This window comes from Dasypus novemcinctus, chromosome 30 (genome assembly GCF_030445035.2).
Source record: "Dasypus novemcinctus isolate mDasNov1 chromosome 30, mDasNov1.1.hap2, whole genome shotgun sequence".
NCBI lineage: Eukaryota > Metazoa > Chordata > Mammalia > Cingulata > Dasypodidae > Dasypus > Dasypus novemcinctus.
Window position 1 is genome coordinate 16,273,567 of NC_080702.1, and position 13,372 is coordinate 16,286,938.

Below are 13,372 nucleotides of genomic sequence, written 5' to 3' on the forward strand. Positions count from 1 at the left end.
TAAAAATATAGACACTTCTCCAAAGAAGATAAACAAATGGGGAGAAAAACATGAAAAAATGCTCAAAACCACTAGCTATTAGGGAAATGCAAATCAAAACAACTATGAGGTACCCTCTTACTCCCATAAGACTCATCAGACTGGCAGCTATCAAAAAATCAGAAGACTACAAGTGCTGGAGAGGATGTGGAGGAATGGGAACACTCATCCACTGCTGGTGGGAATGCAGAAGGATCCAGCCATTCTGGAGGACAGTGTGGCAGTTTCTCAAAAAACTATCTATAGATTTGCCATATGACGCAGCAATTCCACTGCTGGGTATATACCCAGGAGAACTGAAAACAAGGACACAAACTGATATATGCATACCAATGTTCATAGAAGCACTATTTTCTACTGCCAAAAGTTGGAATCAACCCAAATGCCCATCAACAGATGAATGGATAAATAAAATGTGGTATATCCATACAATGGAATACTACTCAGCTATATGAACGAATACAGTACAAACACATGTGATAACATGGATGAATCTTGAGAACCTTACTTTAAGTGAAGCAACGCAGGCATTGAAGGACAAATACTACTTGACCTCTCTGATATGAAATAAATGAACCAAGCTGCCTCAGAGAGCTAAAGACTGGATGATAAGCTTAAAGGAAGTTGGGGAATAGAAGAAGGTTGCGAACTGACACCTACATGGGTGAAATCTATGACAAACTAAAGGTAAGTATTTGTACAGAGACAGGATAAAATGAGGGGGGCATAGGAATACCTTGGATGGGGCTTTGTGGGCTTGAGGGGGGACTAGGGATGGGAGGATAGGTCATATGGCCCAATAAATTTGGGGGAAGTAGGTGAGGAACATTTGAACATAGGAGATTGTCAGGTATGTGGTTGAAATTATAATGTAGAGAAAAAATCTTTAGAAAATATAATAAGGAAGGTTACCTGTTTAAGATGCTTAACGGGGGGCATCTGACACAGGGCAAGTTTCTAGGTAGTGTGTGAGAGCTCATTTTGTCATAGTGGGTTTTATCATTGGGTGGAGACCCATACAGAGAGAGTGATGGTATACCCACATCCTGGGAAGGACTGATATTCTCAAACAGAGGGAATTGTACCTCTCAGGAGAACTGGTGGCTCCCAATGGGTTAGGGCAGTCTAGCATGTCAAGCCCTCTACATTATTGCAAGTATCTCTGAATATGTTCCTTCAAGTAAGGAAGACTGATTGTCACAGTGGGCCCTGAGTGGAGGGGAAAGAGTTATTGAATAGATGGAATCAGTGTAACTGTGGGGCAATGGAAGTGTTCCACAGGATCATGCAATGATGGATATAGGACATGTTAAATTACACCAAAAATGAATAAAAGTCTATAGGCTAAAATGTAAAACATAATATAAAACATAAGATAACTAAAATTTTAGACAATTTTATAGTCTAAAATATAAACCATAACGTAAACCCAAATGAAACCAAGTTTGAAAGCTATTGTTTCAATATCTGTACATCAGCTGCAGCAAATATAATATGAACATGTAAAAAGATCTCTGTTTCAGAAGGAACAAAGGGTTTGATGTTGGATATGTGGGAGTAACATATTGTATATGTGAACTACTGTGATCTAAAACTTATGTGAAGACAAACTTAATAATCAGGAAAAAAAAAGAATAAAGGATGTAGACACTGAGGAAGAAATGGAATAAATTGCATTGCCACTGTACATACGGGGTAACACATATATCAGTGATGAAAGGCAAAATGTCAAAAATAAAGCTTTATTTACTTTATTTAATTTTTCTAAATTAGTATGTATTCTATATCTAACTTTTAAAACCATCACTATATTCCGTTTTACTATTAATGGAACCTGGTAATATATTAGGCTTCATTTTTAGAGAAGTTTAAAACTACAGAGAGGTTTAACTATGGCAGGGGAGGAGCACTGGTGGGGGATGTTATTGATAGGGGGAACATGGGTGGGAGGGAGTTCTCCAGGGTATATATACAGGGTACATAAAAATGTTCGGATATTTTCATAGTGCTTTCAGTTAAAAACGACAACTGAGGGAATGCTGAGTTCCTAGCCAAGGGGTCTCTATGACATTCCTAATGGAAGAGCAACAATTCCCAAAGTACAATAAAGATGGATGGTCCAACAATGAGCCTATGATACTGGTGGCTACAATTATGAGCCTGTGTGCTTGAAATATGAACTAGGCCCAGAGCTGCAGGGTGCCTAAGAGTTACCTCCTGAGAGCCTCCATGTTGCTCAAATGTGGCCACTCTTTAAGCCAAACTCAGCATGTAAATGCATTACCTTCACCCCAGCATGGGACATGACTCCTGGGGATGAGCCTCCCTGGCACGGAGGGCTTACTACCAAGCACCAGCTGATGATGTAACTAGAAAAACGCCTTGAATAAAAGGGTTAACTCAGACGAGCAGAATATCTCAGTCTACGTGTAATATCAGTGTTAAAAACTGCTTTCTGACTTTGGATAAAAGGGGGAAATGGAAAGGACAAATGAGTTTATATGGCTATGAGTCTCCAAAAAACAGCTGGGAGGTCATCAGAGTGGTAACACTTATGCATGCCTCAGCAGGGCATCAGAGACAGCCAAAGTATATAAAAACCCAGGTACTGGTTCTCCTGAGGGTGACAGAGACTCACAGGTTCTATGGTCATGGCAGATGACTCTGGTGCTCAGTGCCATGTCAGTTGGCCCTACTTTGGAGTTTGTGTTTCTGAGTGTGATGGAGCTGGACTCAGAAAAGACCTTTCTACACATGCCTCTTCTGTTACTTTTACCGGACCTGTGGTTGGTGTTAGCATCGGTGTATACTCAGGAAACCTGAATTTCCAGACTGTCCATGTGACAGCCGGGCCCTGAGCCTCAGCAGACTTACAACTCCTCTGGTTTATTGGACTTAGCCTGGCCAGCTAACAGAGAGGTGAAGAAGGTCAACCACCCCACCAGGGAGCCAAGAGTGCCTACAATTGCATGCAGGAGAATTGCATCCATCATCCATGTGGAACATAAGCCCCCTCTTGATGTAGTGGGGAACTGGACATAGCCATCCCAGGGTCCATAGGATGGAACAATAGAATATAGATTAGAGTGGATTTACTGGTGTTCTTCTGTGGAACTATTGTGATTAGTAATGGAAGAAATTATAGCACTGATGTGGAGAAAGTGGCCATGGTAACTGCTGATGGTAGGGAGAGGGAGGAAGAGATACAATGTGGGGGCACTTTCAGGACTTGGAGTTGTCCTGTGCGTTGCTGCAGGGACAGATGCTGGAGATTGTGTGTCCCATCATGGCCCACTGGTTGGACTGAGGGAGAGTGCAGACTACAATGCAGACCACTGTCCATGTGGTGCAGCAGTGCTCCAAAATGTATTCACCAGGTGCAATGAATGTGCCATGATGATGGAAGAGATTGTTAATGTGGGAGGAGTGGGGAGAGGGGGGCTGGGGGTATATGGGGACCTCATATTTATTTTTTGAATGTAACAGTTAAAAGAAAATAAAGAGGAAAAAAATTTTTTAAAAAAAGGAATGAAGAAGGAAGTGCATGGGGCTCAAGTGATTGAGCTCTTGCCTACCACATGGGAGGGCCCAGGTTCAATTCCCCTTGCGTTCTAAAGAGATGAGCAAGACAGCAAGCTGATGTGGTGGGCTGGCCTGGTGAGCTGACACAAGATGACCCAACAAGAGACATAAGGAGGAAAAATAAGGAGAGCTACAACAAAGCAGGGAGCGGAGGTGGCTTAAGCAATTTTGCGTCTCTCTCCCACATGGGAGGTCCCAGGTTCAGTTTCCAGTGTTTCCTAAAAGGAAAGACAAGTACACAATGAACAGACACACCAAGTGAAAATAAGGCAGGGTGTGGGGGGAGCAGAAATAAATAAATCTATCTTTAAAAATATAGAAGGAAGTTCTGATTCATGCAACAGTATGGGTGATCCTTGAACACATCATATTGAGAGAAATAAGCCAGACATAAAAGGAAAATATTATATGACCCAACTTATATGAAATAATTAGAATATGCAAATTTATAGAGTCAGAATCTAGAATAAACATCACCAGGGGCTGGGTTAGAGATAGGGAATGGAGTTAGTACTTAAATTGAACAGAATTTCTATTTCAGGTAACTGTAAAGTTTTGGTAACGGATGGTGGTGACTGTAGCACAACACTGTGAATGTAATTAACAGCATTGAATTGTATATGTGAATGTGGTTAATAGGGGAACCTCTAGTTCATATGTATACTATTAGAATAAAAATTAAAAGATAAAATGTAGGACTGTACAACACAGTGAATGAATCCTATTTGTAAATGATGGAATATAGTTAATATTATAATTATTAAAGTGTTCTTTCAAGAATTATAACAAATGTACTGCACTAATGCAAGATGTTAATAATAGGATGATAGAAGGAAACTGTATTTTATATATTTTACACATGAAAGTTCTGTAAACCTACTTTTCTAACAAAAATTATTAATAAAAATATGATAGAAAAGAATTCAATGTAACTGTAATCACAATCAATATAAATAACCTAAACTTTCCAGTCAAAGATAATGATTATCAAATTGAATTAAACAAAATGCATGGTATTCTATTCACTAGAGACTTACCTAAAGCAAAAGAAGGTTGAAGATAAAAGAATGGAAAACCAGAACAGTCGAATACACATCATTAAAGCACTTGCCTCCCAACAGCCAGAGAGCAGCTCTCTCCTTAAAAAAGAGAGAAATTTTAAAAAATCCTAAGATAAGGTGATCCCTGACCCTTTTGGGGCAGAAGAATTCATAAAGTTTAGGGTGCCTCTTGTTGGTGAAACCGGAGTAGCAATGAGCTCTGAACTTTGTGTCTTAAACTCCCCTGAGCTCTTTTGGGTCTCTTCAAATGCCTCCTTCACTTTCTGCACAACTGCATTAGCAGCAGCTGATTTCTAAAAAATATAAGTAGATGAAAACAAAACAAGGAAAATATTGCCATAGAGTATCCATCCCTAGATACACCCCACACACACATTCACAGGCGTCTAGTCAGTTAAGGAATTTAATGCCTATTTTCTTTCTTTTGAGAAAAAAAGGAAATTAATTTCCAACACTATCAATTAATAGCATCCTTTTATTTACTATAAGGTTGATTTTACCTTCCTTGAAGTTTGTACATTAATTTTACTAATTTATAGATGAGGTTTTGAGAAGGAAGGAACAAAGGTTAAGTCTTATAATGGAGTCTGTGTCTTAAACAAGTTTGGGGCTACATATTTATGCTTACAAAATTATCTATGCTTTACACCTATAAAAGAAGATCCTTCACTTTATGAGGTATGATAGTGTTTCAATTCATACTTTGAACTGCAAAAATTCTGTTTATAAAAAACTTTCCAAGACCCCACAAACTGCATAAAACAAGCCATCCCTGTATTGCTGTCTTGAGGCTGTCCAACTCTCAGTTTTGAGAATCCTTATTTAGACCGTTCCCTGCACTGAACTGGACCTACCAGCTGTCAGATTACAGAGCCAGCTCTAACAGGAAGTTACACACCATGGGCAACTGCTTTAGGGGCCAACGACCTCATAGCACTTGAACAGCTCAGTGGGTCCCAGCAGCGAGGCCAGGCAGAGCTCAACTCCACTGAGTCAGACGGAGTTTCTGTGTGTGCTGAACGCCACTGCTTCACGTTCCACAGGATGCTTACTTATTCCTAAACAGCTCTGGAGAAGTTTTAAGAAGAGAGCACCAAGCATCTATGAGTAAAAATACCCTTAAAACAAAAGTCTCTGCTTGGCATAGTATTTATCTCTAAACCCCAGCCAGTGTCCTACTTAGTCAATCAAAATTCTACACAATAAAATTTCAGGGCAACAAAGGCATTTGGATGTTCCCTTGGAGTTTACAATCATATTTGGCTGCATATATTCACTATATATGAACTGAAGCTTAAAAATATTATAATATGAAAAACAGGTGCTTTTAAGCAGGACAATGGCTTGCCTAACTCACCAGGTCAGTAGAGGGAATTCAGTCTTCAAAGAATGTTTTGAAATTCTCGAATTTGAAATAATTTTTTCTGATTCACCTTTTGTTTAATTAGAGAAAAGAAAGGGAAGTAACATTTATTGAACAACCCATATTTGCCAAGGACTGTTAGCCACTTAACATTCATTTCTACATTTAATAAATGTCCCCAACCTTATGAAGGAGGTATTAGTCTCATTTTCCAAATGAAGAAACTGAGGCTCAGAAGGTTTAAGTGATTTCTCTGAGGTCACAGGGCTTATTATAGACCTGGGATTAAAACCCTTTCCTCCGATTACTACCAGTCACTAACTGGTGATGCAACTAGAAAGAGACCTTTAATAAAAGGGTCAACTCAGACCAGCAGAATATCTCAGCCTACAAGTGGATCCGGTATTAAAAGCTGCTTTTTGACCTTGAGTAAAATGGGGAAATGGCAAAGACAAATGAGTTTATATGGCTAAGAGTCTTCCAAAAAGAGTTGGCAGGTCATCAGAGGGGTCACGCTTACACACACCTCAGCAGGACCCCAGAGAGAGCCAAAGTAGATACAACCCTGGTGCTGGTTCTCCTGAAGGCTATGGAGGTCCACAGGGTATATGGTCATGGCAGATGGACTTGGACTTCTGTGCCATGTTGGAGGGCCCTACTTTGGAATTTGTGCTCCTGAGCATGATGGAGTTGAACTCAGTTGTGACCTTTCTACACACGCCCCTTGTCACTTTTACTGAACCTGTGGTTGGTGCTAGGGATGGTGCATACTCAGGGGACTTGAATCTCTGGACTGCCCATGTGCCTGCTGGGCCCTGAGCCTCAGCAGAGTGGCAACTCCTACTCTCTGGTTCATTGGACTTACCCAGGTCAGCTAACAGGGAGGTGAAGATGGTCAAACACCACACCAGGGAATCAAGAGTGCCAACAACTATAAGTAGAGGAATTGCATCCATCATCCATGTGGAATCTAAGCCCCCTCTTGATCTAGAGGTGGAGTGGACATCACCATCCCAGGGACCACAGAATGGAGGAATAAAATATGGATTAGAGTGGACTTATTGATATTCTACTATAAAACTTTTGTGACTACTAATAGAAGAAATTTTAGCATCGAGGTGGAGAAAGTGACCACAGTAGTTGCTGAGGGCAGGGAGGTATAGAAGAAATGTGATGTAGGGGCATTTTTAGGATTTTGAGTTGCCTTAATGATATTGCAGGATCAGATGCTGGACATTATATATCCTGCCATAACCCACTGAATGTACTGGGAGAGAGTGTGAACTACAGGGTAAACTATCATCTGTGTAATGCAGCAGTGCCCCAAAATGTGTTCAGTGAGTGAGATGAGGGTGCCACAATGATCAGGGGGGTTGTTGGTGTGGGAGGAGTGTGTGTGGGGGGATATACAGGAACCTCTTATATTTTTTAATGTAACATTTTTTTGTGAGGTATATATCTTCAAAAAATACAATTTACAAAAATGATGGGGGAGGGGGAGGGGAGCAGGGTATATGGGAACCTCTTATGTTTTTTAAGTTTTTTGTTTGTGTTTTTTAATGTGTCATTCTTTGTGATCTATTAACTTTAAGTAAAAAAGTGTAAAAAGTAAAATAAAGTATATCTTCACTAAAATAAAAACAAAAAACTTTCCTCCCTGAGTCAAAGCTCTGCCATGGCACTACAGAACTTTCATAAAGAGTAATGGTGTCATTTAAAGACATAATAACAAATACACACACATAGGGTAGAGCAGTTAAAGGGGACGAGAAACTACTGTTATGAAAACAAAACCCACGTCACATTTTTTCATGCTTCAAAGTGGCCCCATGACATACATCATCAATAACGGAACCAAATTAAAGTTTCCAACTTGTCCATGAAGTAGTTTCAAAGATATTTCGCTGCCCAAATCCCAACAGAGTTGATGCTTTTATTTTTCTTTAAACAAGAACCTTTTGGTGATTTGTAAAAGAATACCTAAATTGTGTTCCATCCACTTTCTCAAACTCCTATCTCCCATATCCCCCATGATTGGAGAAATAAGGCAATGATACTGCTTTTGCATGAAAATATTATTAGCATTTCCTTCCCTAAATCCTTGTACAGCACATCTCTCCCTGTGAAGACCCCGCCGAGGGCCACACCTGAACTGCGGTCTTTTCTCCCAGTGTCTGATGACGTCACACACACTGAGTTCTGTGGGAAAGTGGGGTGAACCGCCAGAGACAACCCCTGGACCACAGAACCAGACGGCCACACCCAGGAGCTCACCCCTCTTCGGGGTACCTTATGTCCTGGGCTTGGGGAGTCAGACCTCTACAAGATTCTGAAATTGGGCATACGATAAGGCTAGAATTGCTGAAAAACATTCTTTTCACAGCAGTGGTTCAAACGTGAAATTGGCAAGGGGAGCTTTTTGGCAGGAAATCATGCAGCATTACCCACCGTTCCACCCACAGATGTAGGACTGTGTTCTGGCATTTCCCAGGACTCCCAAGCAGGTCATAGCTATGACATAGAACTTTCCATTCCCCTGATTTATAGCTCATTCTAATTAGTGAATGCCAGGAAACTATAATGATTAAGTGGAATAAATTATAACTATTTGGTGATAAAAGGAAAATAATACATGAACAGGTTTTGGGTAAAATCAGACACAGGAGATATAGTCACAAATATAACCTGCTTTCTTTTTAAACTGGGTAACCCTACATTTCCAAATAAAGAAATGCACAATATTAAGCATAGCATAACTATGGATACAAATAGCAGTACAGGAATATTACCCTGAACTGATGATTTTTAAAATTATTATATGAAATGAAATGGCAGTCAATTAAGTGAGCAAGTGAAGATCCTGTCAGAGCTGCTTAAAGAAATGGTTCATAATTGCATTAATATGATCAGAAAGGTGTATTTAAAAAGTTATTTCACAAATGCCTGAAACCAGATTTCCCTCTGCTGGGAATTCGGCCAGTTATAGCACCTCCCACCCAGGATCGCCTGGAGGATGAAATGACTTAAAACATATTAATCATGTAGAATAGGATGTGGCACATACTAGGCATTTATGGTCACATATGTATGAACTCAAATAAACACTTTAGTAAAACCAATGTTAGGTATAGACTACCATTATGTGTGAGCAGAAAAATCTTACAGATGGAAAATATATGGGTTCGTCCCACCTTAAATCATGCAACAAATAATCTACCAGTGCTAAAACTATCCTATTTCTTCCAGTTGTATGTATTTGCCAACTGACAATTATTCGATTTGTTTTCTTTTAGTCCAATTACATAATTCCCAGTTATAAGCAAACTTTTCTGATCTAATCTTTCATTAATCACTCACGAAAGATTTAAATACACGTGGAACATGTTGAGTATTAGGGGAGGTAGAGCTCATTTTCTGCAGATATAAAGATCCCATATCAGATGCAGAAAAACAGCTCTTCAAAATTTAAGTTTACAAAACAATGCTATGGTGACAGAAGAAACTGTGTTCCTTAAACATTTAGATATTATTTTCAGTTAAAGATTTAAAAACCACAAAATTTTAGTCATATAAAAAATAGATGAATCAGTAAATTTAACTCCCAATGCAGTGAAAGGTCCTCTAACAAGTCGGCTATTTCGAGACACCAATGTGCAATGGACACAACCAATCCAATGTCCACATAGAAGAGGTGGCATTGGATGGGGAAAAGTGGACATGGTGGCTGATGGGTATGGGGAAAGGCAGGAAGAGATGAGAGGTGGAGGCGTCTTTGGGACATGGAGCTGCCCTGGATGGTGCTTCAGAGGCAATCACCGGACATTGTAAATCCTCACAGGGCCCACTGGATGGAATGGAGGAGAGAATGGGCCATGATGTGGACCATTGACTATGAGGTGCAGAGGTGCCCAAAGATGTACTTACCAAATCCAATGGATGTGTCATGATGATGGGAATGAGTGTTGCTGGGGGGGGGAGAGGTGGGGTGGGGGGGTGGGGTTGAATGGGACCTCACATATATATTTTTAATGTAATATTATTACAAAGTCAATTAAAAAAATAAATTAAATTTAAAAAAAAATCAATATGCAAGCTGCAGCAATACTTCTGTCCAAAAAAATCTATCAAAAATAGCCCCAACACTGAAATCTAGATTAGATATGGAGAGAAGAATTTTCAGTCTCTACCCATAGGGAGATGGGTAAAATGTCAGGACAGGGAAGCGGATAATCAGATTCCATTTTAAGTCGTATTTCTTTGAAAACACAGATTTCTAAAATTCCATTTTGGAGCCGTGCGCTGAGATCATCTCAGGTGTAGAATGATCTGATTAAACACACGCCCGTGAAACACTGAGATTTGGGGGAGCTCAGGTTTGCAGAGCAGAGCAAGCGCATCAGCACAGGAGAAACCAGGCTGCGCTCCTGCTCAGAGCAGACCCGCCCCGCCCCTGAGGTCCCCGCCCAGCAGAGGCCACGCTGAGCACCACGACGAGCGCCTCCCCCGGCCCGGATCCTCACCACGCCCGGCGGCAGAAGGACCCACACGGCTGCGGGGACCGCCCAGCTCCCGCCCACCCCCGCGCCCTGGGGCTGCCTCCCCGGGGAAGTGCGCCCAGCCGCGCCCTAATCTGCCCTGTAGGCCCCAGCTTTCCCTGGTTGGTTAAAGGAGAATAAAGGACAGACGCCCTCCTTGGGAGCCGGAGCCGGGATCCGGGAGGCGGCTTGGGAAAGGCTGGGTCTGCGTCTCCCCGGGTCGCTGTGGGTGGGGGGAAAAGGGGGTGACCTCTGCGAGTCTCCTCCGACGGCAGGACCTGCCCCGCGCCCCCACCACGGGCCTAAAGGAAGGCTGGCTGGAGGGAGAGGCGGGGGCGGGAAACCCGCTGGGAGCCGAGAGAGGCAGCTGCGCGCCAGCCGGGCCTGGGGGCGCAGAGCCGCGGAGGAGCCACCTGTGCGCCTGCGCCAGGAGTGGGTGTAAGCAAAGGGGCCCGGGGACAGCGACCACCAGGCCACCTGGCCTGATCTGGGAGGGAGCCGTGGCTGTCCGCAGGAGTCATGTCCCATGCGGGGGGAAGGTAATGCATTTACATGCTGAGTTTGGCTTAGAGTGTGGCCACATTTGAGCAACATGGAGGAGGTCAGGAGGTAACTCTTAGGCACCTGCAGCTCTAGGCCTAGTTCCATCAGGCACACAGGGTCATAAGCATGGTCATCAGTATCAAGGGCTCATCATTGGACCATCCTTCTTCATTGTTCTTTGCCCTTGCACTTGGGGGATTGTTGCTGTTCCATTGGGGCATGTGATAGAGCTCCCCTGGGGGAACCCAGCACTGCCTCAGTTGTCATTTGTAACTGTAACTGCTATGAAAATACCCAAGATATAGCTGAATATTTTTATGTACCCTATATACATGCCCTGGAGAACATCCTCCCAACAGTGTGGCCCCCCATCAATAACACCCCACACCAGTGTTCCTCCCCTGCCATAGTTGAACCTCTCTGTGGTCCAAAACTTCTTCAAAAATGAAGTCTAATATATTGCCAAATTCAACTATTAGGAAAATGAAAAATAGTGATGGGTTTAAAGATTAGAACTAGAATACATACTAATTTAGGAAAACTAAAATAAAGTAAGAATAAATTGGTGTATTTTAAAAATGAAAAATATTATAAAGCTTTGTTTTTGGCATTTGGCCTTTCATCACTGCAATAGGTGTTGCCCTATATGGACAGTGGCAAGACAATTTCTTTCCTTCTTCCTCAGTGTCTACATCCTTTTTACTTCTGATTTTTCATTTTGTCTTCTCGCAGAAGTTTTAGATCACTGTGATTCAGATATGCAATATAGGGGACACCCATATATCCAGCATCAAACCCTTTACCCCTTCCCCAGCAATGATCTTTTTACATGTTCGTGTTACATTTGCTGCAGCTGATGTACAGATATTGAGGGATAGCTTTCAAACATGGTTCCGTTTTGGTTCACATTATGGTTTATATTTTAGACTGTATAATTTTCTAAATTTTTAGTTACATTATGTTTTACATTATGGTTTACATTTTAACCTATAAACTTTATACATTTTTCGTGTAATTTAACGTGTCCTATATTCATCGTTGCATGATCCTGTGGAACACTTCCATTACCTCCCAGTTACCCTGATTCCATCTATTCTATACCTCTCTCCCCCTCACCTCAGGGCCCACAGTGACAATCAATGTTCAAAATTGAAGGACCATATTCACAGAAACGTGCAACAGTGCAAAGGGCTTGACATACTCAACTGCCCTAATCCATTGGGAGCCACCAATTCTCTCGAGAGTCACAGTCCCTCTGTTTGAGAACATCTGGCCTCCCGAGGTTGTGGGTACACCTTCACACTCATTGTATGGGTCTCCACCCAATGATATAATACAATATGACAAAAGGGGCCCTCACACACTCCTGCCTGACCCTATGCCAGATGCACCCCCCTTATGCTCCTTAAACAGGCAATCCTTTCTTATATTTTCTAAAGAATTTTCTCAACATTATAGTTTCAATTACATACCTGACAATCTGCCATGTTCAGCTGTTCCCCCCAACCCTCTGCCCAATTCCTTTAGCCATCTGATCCATCCTCCCAACCCTAGCCCTGCTCAAGCCTGCAAAGCCCCAGCCAAAGATATCCCTATGCCCCCATCTTATCCCTTCCCTGTACAAATAATTACCACAAGCTTATATATTTCACCCACGTAGGCATCAGCTCACAACCTTCCTCTCCCCCAGCTTCCTTTAAGCCCATCATCCAGTCTTTAGCTCCCTGAGACAGCTTGGTTTGCTTGTTTCATATCAGCGAGGTCATGTAGTATTTGTTCCTCAATGCCTGGCTTGATTCACTCAACATAAGGTCCTCAAGATTCATCCATGTTATTACATGTGTTTGTATTGAATTCATTCTTAGAGCTGAGTAGTATTCCATTGTATGTCTATACCACATTTTATTTATCCATTCACCAGTTGATGGGCATTTGGGTGGATTCCAACTTTTGGCAATTGCGAATAACACAGCTATGAACATTGGTGTGCATATATCAGTTTGTGTCCTTGTTTCCAGTGCTTCTGGTATAATCCCAGCAATGGGATTGCTGGGTCATATGGCAAATCTATAGTTAGTTTTTTGAGAAACTGCTAAACTCTCCTCCAGAATGGCTGGATCCTCCTGCATTCCCACCAGCACTGGATGAATGTTCCCATTTCTCCACATTCTCTCCAACACTAGTAGCGTTCTGTTTTTTTTGCTGCTTGTGTATTGGGTATGAAGTTCATGAAGCCATTTCCTATTACA